Source organism: Lepidochelys kempii, chromosome 1 (genome assembly GCF_965140265.1).
Source record: "Lepidochelys kempii isolate rLepKem1 chromosome 1, rLepKem1.hap2, whole genome shotgun sequence".
Lineage (NCBI taxonomy): Eukaryota > Metazoa > Chordata > Testudines > Cheloniidae > Lepidochelys > Lepidochelys kempii.
The window spans coordinates 230,445,684-230,457,993 of NC_133256.1; the positions used below are offsets into that span (position 1 = coordinate 230,445,684).

Genomic DNA, 12,310 nt, shown 5'->3' on the forward strand with positions numbered 1-12,310 from the left:
TCTGGGGTGGGCCAGAAATGACAGATTGAGGGTGTGGGAGGGGGCTCTGGACTGGGACATGGAGGACGTGAGGGCTCTGGCTGTGGGTGCAGAAGTGTGCTCTGGGCTGGAACTGAGGGGTTTGGAGGGGGATCAGGGCGCACTGGGCTGGGATCAAGGAGTTTAGAAGGCGGTAGGAGGATTAGGGTAGGGACAGGGGGTTGGGGGTGTGGGAAAGAAAGAGAGCGAGAGCGAGCTTACCTCAGGCAGCTCCCAGAAACAGCACCATGTCCCCACTCCAGCTCCTATACAGAGCCGCGGCCAGGTGGCTCTGTGTGCTGCCCTGTCTGCAGGCACCACCCCCGCTGCTCCCATTGGACATGGTTCCTGGCCAATGGGAGCTACAGAGCCGGCACTTGGAGCAGGGGCAGCCTGTGGAGACCTCTGGCTGTCCGTACGCGTAGGAGCCAGAGGGAGGACATGCCGCTGCTTCCGGGCCACAGCAGGCAGGCAGCCTACCTTAGCCCCACTGCACCGCCAACCAGACATTTAACGGCCTGGTCAGTGGTGCTGACTGGAGCTGCCAGGGTCCCTTTTCGACTGGGTGCTCCGGTCGAAAATCGGACACCTTGCAACCCTACCCGGCCAGTAGTAAAAATCTCTGTAACTGGAAGTCTTTAAATCATGTTCTGAAGACTCCAGTAACTCAGCCAGAGATTATGGGTCTATTACAGGAGTGGGTGGGTGAGGTTCTGTGGACTGCAATGTGCAGGAGGTCACACTAGATGATCATGATGCTCCTGTCTGACCTTCAAGTCTTTGAGTCTATGGACATTGAACTACCTTCGCATCTCACTTGCTCCCGATCTGGAAGAATGGACATTGGGAAGACACTTTCACATATACTGAACCTTTCACATATACTGCATTGAATATATTACCAAAACAGAGACAAATTGCATCGATCTGCAGCTGGCACAATTCAGTGTATTTCCATTGCCTTCAGTAAAAATATGCCAGGTTACTCCAGCTGAAGAACTGGCCCATTGCATTCTATCACCACCACATCCAACATTAAAAACAAACTTCCCAAGAGAAAAAAAAAAAGATACTCCTCTTCAATTTTAAAATTTAATTCTGAGTAAACAGAAATGCAATATAAAATGTATTCCCAAATTCATCACTATGCTGGCATTTGAAAGAATTGAACTGAAGTACAGGAACAGCAAACAAAAAAGTTGGGAGAACTAATTTGTGAGCACCTCATAAGAACAGTTTGTTCCTTGCCCATTCCTTGTGATAAGCTGCCAGTATAGACCTACCCCCTCATTAGTAACAGTCAAACTATGCAAGGGTTGTCAGCTTTAGTTTCAAACTAACTATAGCTCTGAATAAATGTGGTTTTGCAACAGTTCAGCTTTCCAAGGTTGTGAGTGTGTGTGAGAGAGAGAGCAAGCACGAGCTGAAACAAATCTGTCTGGATCATGTCCCACAAAAAGTTAATTTCTTGCCAGGACAGTGAAGATGTTGAATTTCAAAGACTTCAAAGTAAACTCCAGGGAAGCATTACCTAGATGGCTTAAGATATGATACTAGCGATGTTGGTTTGCCTTTTAAATCGTAAATGACAGCTGAATTATATAAACAGATGGAGAAAAATAAACCAAGTTAATTCAGCAAAGGAAACTGAAATATTTGTGTAATCCCACATAGATAAAAGGTGATCAAACAAGAGAAGACTTTTTAAAGTATCAAGAAAGTGGACAACACAGGGACAAAGAAAAAAAGATCTGAAAGTTACTTAGAGGAGATTAGCAAAAGATGAAAAAAAGGGCCTGGTTGCACAAACAGCTGGAATTTGATGATGCTGATGGATTTAGTACAATTGTGCTTGCAGGCAGAATTGGGGCAGAAAAAACTCAAAGTAAATACTAAATAGTTCACAGTTTAAAGTTTGTAAAATGAATTGCATTCTTCTTAGGATGCAAACATTCATCAGCTTCTATATGTAACAAAATAGGAGTCCATCCCAATAGTTATAATATAGAAGAGATTATTCAGTTTTAAACCCAGCATCTTGTTGCTACCACTGGGAGGTATCTGAAGTGCTGTTCAGGAGGCATACTGATCCTCATTAGGGAGGGTGTGACTCAGAGCCAACAAAGGACTCCCTTTGCCCCCCCAACATGCAAATAGGGCCTGAACTAGTTCCCACTCAAGTCTGTGATTCAGGCCCTTTTGAAGCAACATCGAGGGACTCGGCTGTGAAGTCTGTCCAGCGTACACAAACAACTGTGTGAAATACATATTTCAAAAAACAAAAAACAAGGACGAGTGAATATTTGATTCCAAATGTATGAATAAAAGCAGATCTCAAATATGTTCAACTCTTTAAACTCAAAGTAATATATGTCAAGACTCTTAAGAATTCTACTTCACACACACTAACATTCTTTTCAGTAAGCATCGTGTAAAATTAATCCACAGGGGGATTTAACAGTTTAAACAAATATACTTCCCACACATAAGATTGTATTTCAAACACAACCTGCATATGCAAGTATTACGAATACAAATACTGCAATTGCTCATCTGGTTAAGACTACTGCCATGTACCAACCAACTAAGCAGGTCTTTTATTGGCCCATAATATAACACTATGACTGAAAAGCCTCATAAAAGGTCCCATCAGTCACCTTTAATTGTTTATTCTTCGAAAGGCTGTCTTTGCAAATAAACAGACTTCACATTCCAAGTGAAAATGTAAAGAACTTTGCTAATTAATTTAATATACTGCTGAGAGTTGGACAGTTCAGATTTACTGGCACAAAACAAGCCATCTCTCTATGTGACAACACACACATCAAAGCATCCAACAGCCCTAATTGTTTTTCTGTCTGTCAACATCCAAAGTATTATTTTAATTTAGCAAGACAGTGCTTCCCCCCGCCACCATGCAGTCAGCATACATAATGAACAGTCCTGCATTCAGTGTAACACACGGTTTTGCACTTCCATTTTCTGAATGCCTTTATCTGAAAAAAATTAAATTATTTAGTAGAATATTGCAGTCACTTCCTGCTTCAAAAAAGCAAAATGTTCTGAACAATAAAATCTCTTTTGCAGTAGTTTAAGTTAAAGAAAAATACTGACATTTGAAATTTAAAAGGGCAAAATAACCTTACTGGAACAAACAGGAAAAGGAAAGCAAAACAACAAAAGCAGTTTATTGTATGTGCTTCAATCAGCATGGCATCAGTGCCCAGACACAGGATCGAAGGCAAGAACTGAATGATTACCAAAGACATTAATATGTCAGGCTTCCTAATATCTGCCAAATGGAACACACACGGACTTCAGACATTACGGTCTGATGTAGTGATTTCAGAATATATATTACATGCTTCCAAATAAAGCTAAAAACTGTTATCAATTTAATGTAATGTGGAATGAATCTGGATTATAAGACTGTACTATAAAAAGTTTACAGGAATGTTTGAGAAAGGAAAAAAATCTTTTGGCCTTTATAACTCTCTCTCTTCCCAGAAGATCCACTCACTAATGAGGCTAGATTACCTTTTCTATTACAATTTGTTCCCGCTCCCACCTCACATTTATTCAAGTCATTTTTGTTGCCAGAAAACTCTTAATATTGTCCAGTTATTGGTTTTTCTGCCTTCTCAGAGAGGTATGTGCTGGTAACAAAATAAAATATATATATATTTTTTTACACTGGAGTTAGTCCTCAAAATGTGTTAGATACTTTCCAAACACAGATCATAACTCTTGCCTTGCATAGCATATACATTAGTCACCTTAACTATTACTGGATAAGAATAAGAACTAGCTTGGACCTCTTACACTAAATGGAAACTTAACTTCAACTACCTTGTAAATTTGAATATAATTCAACTAATAAAATAAAAATCTGTAACATGTTGCCCTAGTTCCTGGTTTTAGCAAGGATTGGAAAGAGCTGTAAGGATGACTCATTGTTCAATAATATTTCTAAACCAAAGGAGCTTTGAAGCTTATTTGGTGGGCATGAGACATAGTATGGCTCTCATCAGAAATGCCCTAAAGTTCTTGTATGTTTTAGGTCCAGGATTTTGGTTCAGCTTCATCTTAACCTGAGACAAACCTTTTCAAGTTTGACAATCACAAAGCTACACCGTCTTCATCTCTTTTCTGTGCCTTCTTCCAATTGGGCTTATGTATCTAGATCTCCTCAATTATTTTGATTCATCATGCTCAAACCCTTTCCTTTAAGTCCCCCCTTTGTCCCATTCTTTCTTAGATCTTCATATTCTCTTATTTTCTAAAGGAAAAAAAATGAAGTGCCACTATATGTGGGTACACTAACTATATTATTGTTACCCTCTACCCCACAGCTTCCCTTCACTGCTGGTTTGTCACCTGCACAACTACGCTAAAGACTGCAAGCTCATTGGAATAGGTATCCTAATTTTGTGCCTTCTCTGTTCCACTCTTTCAGTTGCTGTGGAAAGTAATTCATAATAAATACCTATAAAAGCCCCAGAAGAGTTAATCATTTCTGATAATTTTAAATTAACATGGCAGTTTCATACCATCCCTCATCTCTACATCGTCCATTTAGATTGAAGGCATTTCTGGACTGGGATTGGGGTGAAGTCCTGGTTCTATTGAAATCAATGGCAGAATTCCTGCCGACTTCAGTAGCACACCCCTGGTCTTTTTCTTAACTGTAAAGCAACTAGCACACCACTCAGGCTATATAAATAACTTCATTACTAGGTCAGAGCAGATTAGCACTATATTGGTCAAGAGTTTACCAAATCTTTCTTCTCCATTTCTCATGTCTCCAAAAAAACTTTATTTCTTGCCTCACTCAAAGCTGCACCTTCTTGTGCCCATGTGCGACTTGACCTAAATGATTTGACCAGAACCAGAACACAACTCCTCCTCCCCCAACCCCCAGGTTCCACACCACCAGTCAGCTGTGGGCAGTGCCTTCTGCTACTCAGTGACATTCTACTGCATCAGAATCTAGATCCCAAATACCTTGCCTTAATCCTCTCCGACATCTAGGCTAGGTTACGGGCAAGAGAGTCTGACCAGCTCCTTTAGAAATAATATATAAGCATCTACAAGGGTATGGCATTACCACTGATGGACAGGGAAGGAAGAGACTGTTCCCCCAGCAAGGAATTTCTGGTATCCAGGAAGAAAGTAAAATTTTCCAAACAACTAGGAATGGAGAACGTGCCATTAGGAACAAGGCAGCTAATATTTAGCTAAGCCTCCTGCACAATATGGTGAATGGGAAAGATCCTGTAAGGTTCTCTCTCTCCCACCAGTAAAATCCTTTTTGATTACACATTTGACTCAGGAGACCAACTATGAGGTCTCTTTTCTGCGATGTTTTACTTGGTTCTTTTACATAATTTTATGTAGCGCCTCATCTGCCTGTGCTAGCTTTGGACATGAAAATGAAAATACTTGCCTATGGAAGGTACATCAAGCCTCCACATTTTTGGTGGGTCACAAGAGAGCTCAGCTTATCATCCCTTTCAACAACTTAAGAAGGTCTCAGACTATCAGCATTGCCTAAGGAATCCCTGAAGACAAGGGTGGGGTGGGTGGCGTAGGGTAGATGGGGAGAAATGATGGACCTTGCCTTGCAGGCAGTGCTTAATTTCTCCCAGGTCTTAGCCCCAGCACCTCTAGGCTTGGCAGTTCATATCCCTGGCACCTCTGGGCTTGCCGTGTCAGTTATGAAAGTAAAAAAAAATTGGTTGAGCCCTGGCACCTCTTTCATTACAAATTAAGCACTGCTCAGAGGCCTAACTCATGTCCATGCCAAGATAAAATCAGTTTCATTCAGAAGTCATGCAGGATCAGGACAAAGGAAATGTTGGCTGTAGCAGTGCCAGAAAACCCTGATATAAAAATGTATCTGAACTCTCCCTTAACTGAAAGAGGTGTTCCCTAGCAATAAACACCTTCAGGGAGTCTCAACTCCAGACAAGGAAAGAGGCCAACCCAAAACTTGTTGTTTCTGATACAAGATATTTAGCTGATTTGCATCCAGGGAACATCAGAAGTAGCAATCTAGCAACAGTTGGCTGCATCATTGTGGTCTTAACTTGTTCGGCATCCTTAATGGTGCTGCACGGAATTGAGGAAATGAAGCGTTGCCTCAGAACAGAATCCACATCAAACCTGCACTAATAAAATTCTTCCTGATATCATAGAAGATTTCCTCTCTCTCATTAGGTTTCAATTTTATTTTTCTGTTGTAGAGATAGGGAGAAGGCAGAATCTCCCCTTTACAACTGTGTAGGGAGAATTTTTCGTTTTTGGATGAGGGGGGCATGGATTGCCATAGTCAGCTGGATTGGTAACTGAAACACTCAAACCCTCCTCCCACCCTAAATTTTACACAATTTCTTTCAATATTTTAATTTCTGTCTCTTCAGTTCCCACCCTAACCCACAACCTCGGGATTTGTCTTTCTTTATTCACATATCCGCTCCCCCACTCCATCTTATTACCTCCAGCTCCTTCTATCCCCCCTCTGGTCCCTATTTTTCATTCTTGGCCCTCTCCTAGTACATGATTTTTCCTTCCCTCTCCCTTGAGAAAGAAAGCTTTGCAGATACAGCCAATCCCCAGCTGGCCATGTAAACTGAAGCCTGCTGATCAGATGCTTTAACTCAGTGTTGTCTCTTCCCCTTCTTTACTGCATTCCTGGTGTTAGTGGGAAAGATGGAGCCTGTAGTAATTTCCCTACTGTGTCCTCATGATCTCTTATGAATAAGCTGAAGACCCCACCAGCATGTCTAGCTCTTCCTACCCTATGAAGATGCTGCTGGAACAGATGCAGCAGTGCTAGGATGTAGGGCATATTTGTTGACCCCTCCCTCTCACTCCTACTGGCAGGTGATTGGCTACAGTGTTACCTAGTGCTGAGCTGCAACTCCACTCAGGTCTGAATCAAGCTGACCATGAAGTGAGATTCTCTGCAGGATGGCTTTAAAGCCTCACGATTGCAGAGCAAATTTTAAGTCCATCTGCCTATTCAGAACCAAGCCCTACCCGTTGCCATTGTATTTGGTCAATACTTTGTATTGTTAATAGTTTCAAAAGCAGCTCATTTCAACCTTGCTTCAGTGCTTCAAAAGTAGGAGTCAAGGTGCAATGAGGCTTGGCACACTGACGCATCTCAGAGTACCCTGGAAGCATCACAAAATTGATTGCAAGGAAACAAAACGGAAGGTATACTAATGGAACAAATGGCCTATAATTCCCTCGTTTTATTTTGCCACTATTAGGAATGGAATTTTAGCATTTGTAACATTCCTTAAAATAAAAACAAAACAACCCCCCCCCCATATATACACTTAATCCAACAAGAACAAAAACAATCTGGAGCTAAGTTCCTTCCTCTGTCAAGCCTAAATATGAAAAATGCTCTATTCTAAGATCACTCCTGACCTCAGGCACAAAGGTGAAAGGTTTTCAGGCTATAGGCTTAACTCGGACATACCACTGAGCCTCAGTGATTGTAATTTCCATCTACTGCACCAGATCTCAGTGCAGCACAGAGTCTTGAAGTAGACAATCTAAAGCACAAAGATAGGTACCAGACCATTAAAAAAAAAGTATTCCATACATTTATTGCATCTCTCCAAAATGATCCCATTAAACTTATTTTTATACGTGTTTGGCTCAGACTCAGGTGAGGACTCCTACTAAACAGGATCTGAAAACTTTCACGTCCTGAGTCACCACTTTGAATCTGGCTCAGTTTGGTAGTAACTATCTGATGAGGGATTGTTGTTCTGTATGAAACAAACTGGCAGCATCAGTCCACATTCCAGGTGCCCATATTACAAAATCATTGGTACAACTGGTTTTAATTGGCAGTCTAAGTAGAGATCAAGGATTGAATGGGCATGGGAAGTAAACATCTCATCTTTGTACATCAGCCCTGCAGATCTGGGATGGGATGTGTTGCTTGTGTAACATAGGGAAGCTTATACTGATGCTATCTGGGTTTCACCTGTTTAGTGGACAGAAGATGTCACTCTCCAGAGGTATCAGTCCAAACCTTTCTTCCAGTGCTAACTACACAACTACCCAACCAATCACACATATACTTAATATCAATTCCAGTATGAGTCATTCCACGTCAAGTCAACAGATAAATTCATTACATTGTGGTGACCGCCTGGGCCCCTAAAATCTCACTTCCTTTGTCCCTTACTTACGGAGAATTTACTGAACCTATGTAGCAAATGCAACGCTACTGAAAAATGGCAACTTTCAATGGAGGTAACTTCTGGAAGTGCTTATGCACATGGTCCATATTTGTACAATTTAATGTGATCTAGAATAGAATGGCTTGGTATTAAAAAAAAAAAGCCGAGTCTAGGGAACAAATTCTATCATAGCACAAAGATTTATAAGAGACAACTGAACTACAATCTATGCAAACTGCTTCAAAATTCCCATGATGCCACAAGTTTATCCCTCCAAATATCCTCAATTCATAATGGTGTTTCTTCCCATTGCTGTACGAGAGCAGGTTATTTTCTTAATGGGCTTCACAAAACATTAGTTAAGGCAGAAAATTCCTGTTTGTTCACAGTTCACAATATCCCCTGTACATGTTGCCTGCAATTGCTTAAGACCTTGTCAGGAATTTGAGTGAAGACATTTGTCCACAATAATTGCCTGCATTTCGACCAAAGCACTAATGAAATAACCAACTCAATTTCAACAATAAGTAGTTTAACCCTTCTTTCTGTGAAGTTAAGTCAATTCTTTACTGTTCATTCAGGAACACATGCAGTACCTGCCAAGTTCTTCATTTCTAGCAGTTTTCAGTCAAGAGGAAAAGAGCATCTGAAAAAAATTAACAGGTGGAAAAAAAAAGTTTTCATCCTCTAACATAAAAGATTAATGCAAATTGATTAAGCTTAAAAAAGCCACAGAACCCCTAACCACACCTCCCCTACTTCTAAGGCTGAGACCCAAACAAAGAAAATGACAGGTTTCAGAGTAACAGCCGTGTTAGTCTGTATTTGCAAAAAGAAAAGGAGTACTTGTGGCACCTTAGAGACTAACCAATTTATTTGAGCATAAGCTTTCGTGAGCTACAGCTCACTTCATCGGATGCTGATGAAATGAGCTGTAGCTCACGAAAGCTTATGCTCAAATAAATTGGTTAGTCTCTAAGGTGCCACAAGTACTCCTTTTCTTTTTGCAAACAAAGAAAATGTCACCCTGAACCACTATATTTTTTAAAAAAAACAAGGAGTCTGGTGGCACCTTAAAGACTAACAGATTTATTAGGGCATAAGCTTTCATGGGTAAAAAACCCACTTCTTCAGATGTATGTGAAGATGTGGGTATCTGAAGAAGTGGGTTTTTTACCCACAAAAGCTTATGCCCTAATAAATCTGTTAGTCTTTAAAGGTGCCACCGGACTCCTTGTTGTTTTTGTTGGTACGGACTAACACGGCTACTCCCTGATACTTGACACCATGCAAGGCACTATAATTTTGTAGAAAGTTACAGGTGTGGAATGAACTGACATCTCATCCTTAATGCTTTTTCTGAAGATATCTAAAAAAAGAAAAAAAAATTAGGCCTTACAAATGAAGTATTTATTTGTTTTAAAGGAATTGGCTTAGAAGTTTTAAAGTCAATTAAGTGTATGGTTTACTGCACACGTGACTATTAAAAAAGGAGAAATTATCTCAATGCAAATAAATGATGTTTATGAAACAGAAACAAAGCAAGGCATTTAAAGCTCAACCAGCATACCACGGATTTTAAAATGGTGACAGACTCTTGACAATTTTCTTCAGCGTTAGAAGGTCACATCATTCCTTAAATAGGCAATCCTCTAAGAAGCCCCAAGTTACCAACTCAGAAGCCCTTAAGAGAAAAGGCCTCAGGGTATGCCTGTATAACAGGGCAAACCGGGATATAATTTATTTCCACAAGGGAGTTTTGAAAACAAACTGACCTGAAACAACATCAGTGAAATAAAGTGAATAGGCAGGGAGGAGAAAGGGGAAAAAGTTCTCTTTCTAAAGTTTGTTTTGTTGACTGTACTTACTTTCACAATTCCCCCAGGACAAAAAGAACAAACTTCTCTGTGCTTTTCCATCCCCTATTTATAAGGGTCACCTGCATCAATTAAGTATTTCGCATCTCTAGGCAATTGTTAAGATTTTTTAAATTGAGTTTTTACATCATGGCAAATTTACATGCAGTAAAGTCATAATATAGGGCAATAGGTTAGGTACTCCTAGGTACTTCAACTCCAGGCTGGGAGATATGGAGTTAGGCTTTTAACCCAAATGCAATACAAAGAGATGGGAACTCAAATACTCTTTTGCGAAATTGCCAAGAACCTTCTAGCATCTGCTGGAGAGGCAAGGAGCCTGGCTGCTCCACTCTACCTCCCAGAGTGAGGGGATAAGGCTGATGGTCACTCCACCATTCTGCTTCTTTGGACTCAGAACTTTGACTAGATCCTCCCTAGTGGGCAGCTGGAGGAGTTGTCATTTCAATTTTCCCTGCTGGAAAAAAAATCAACATTTTATAGCAAAATTGAAGTTTTCCTACAGAAAATTTCAGTTTTGCCAAAGGACATTTTTCATTAGAAAAACATTTGGATGAAAACATTCTGACTCACTCAGGTCTTCATTTCAACTGTGTCACTCTCACTGAATCTCTCCAGCAGCTCCCTCCTTTCTCCACTGCATCAGCCACAAGCCACTCATCTTCATTTTAAGGCCCTTCACTCCATATGCCCCAGCCTACTTATCTGGCCTACACTCTCCAGACATTGACTCCCTATCTCTGCTCTGCCACCAATGCCAGCTTTCATCACCCATGTGTTAATTTCCCATGTGTTAATTTCAACTGGCACCATTGCATTTCTCATGCTGCCTCCTACACATGGGAGGAACTGCACATAAACATCAGCTAAGCCACCTTATTGTCCTCCTTTAAATCCCTCATCTGATGCAATGCATACAAAAACCTCAACACTGTTTGGGCAGCTCGTGGGCTAGGACCACTACTTTTCATGCTGACCAGTTTTGCCTCAATGTCTCCTTGTGCAACCCCTCTATGTCTGTTGGATCCATCTGTTGTCTCTAACATTATACTTGGATTGTAAACTTAGGGCAGGGAAAATCATTTTATTATGTGTTTGTACAGAACCTAGCATAGTGGGGCGCTAGCCCATGACTGAGACCCCATGGGCTACCAAGATACAAATAATGGTAATGATAATATGGAGCAAATATAACGATAATGAGCAAAAATAATGATAATATGGAGCAAAACAATTTTGCATAAAAAGTAAATTGTGCACATATGGTATCCCATGTGTAAGTTCTTTGAGAAAGTTACTACCATTTAGAAATGGCCATTTTCTGAATAGATGTAATTGCATGGGTTTAGTGATTTGATCAATCTGAATCTAGGGAACTGAAAAAAGTTAGGATTCCAAGGCAGCCTATCATTGGTCATGGGAAGAGCATGTAAGCCTTTCCCAAAAACCAAACAAGGCTCTCTCAATGCTCTCTGCTCCCTACAATGTATGTCCTGATTTAGTAGGGAGCAGCCCTTCTAGCTGTTTTGTTAAAGGAGTTAAAAAATTAAGCTAGTTCACCTACATTTTGGAAGGAAAGATTAAGTCCTAGCTCTCAAAGGAGAGCTCTTCTCCGGCCCTGAAGCCCACAGCGATGATTCAAATAATCATTAATGTGTTTTCATCATCACTGGAATTGAAGTACAACTCTCTTTTAGGCATGCTGGACTGCTTGAACTTCAACCTGAAACACTGACATCATTGCCAAGGGAATTGTTCAGCATTTTAAAAACCTCAACATGGGCAATGCAACACAGCTGACAGTACTTTTTTGTTTTTATTATTTTTGTTTTTCTTTTTTTAGGAAAAATGAAAACAAGAATTCACTGCTGCACACAAATTGCAGGGAGGTATATGCAAGGCAAACTTAAAGCTCTTGTTTTCCCTCCCAGAGAATCTCTGCTGGAGGATACAGAAGTTCTGTGGCAAGGGAAGTTGTTTTTGGTGTGGGATTTACATACTATGTAGGTGGTCAAGCTTTTTCCCTCCCCACCCAATGGAAGGATGAGAGAAATTCCATGCATGGAAACAGATGAGTTCCACTCCCCTATATGGGAGTAACCCACAGAAGAAAAAGACCCTTAATTAAAAAAAAACAGTTGAGGTTGAAGTCTGATTTGTCCATTTATTTACAGTTGTTTCACTTAGTGAAATTGATTGGTGACATCC

The 12,310-nt window shown here is 40.6% G+C and overlaps 1 protein-coding gene across 4 annotated transcripts in view; it reads right to left on the reverse strand.

The window, feature by feature from the left end:
* Positions 1-12,310, reverse strand: part of RASSF8 (Ras association domain family member 8) — a 122,775-nt gene that overhangs the window by 28,695 nt on the left and 81,770 nt on the right. For 2 of the 4 annotated variants that reach the window (XM_073317789.1, XM_073317772.1), the window contains one exon: positions 8,822-8,871. The exons of the other annotated variants lie outside the window; for them this stretch is intronic. The gene's annotated coding sequence lies outside the window, so the exon portion shown is untranslated. The remainder of the gene's footprint in view (positions 1-8,821; positions 8,872-12,310) is intronic. 4 annotated transcript variants of the gene reach the window in all.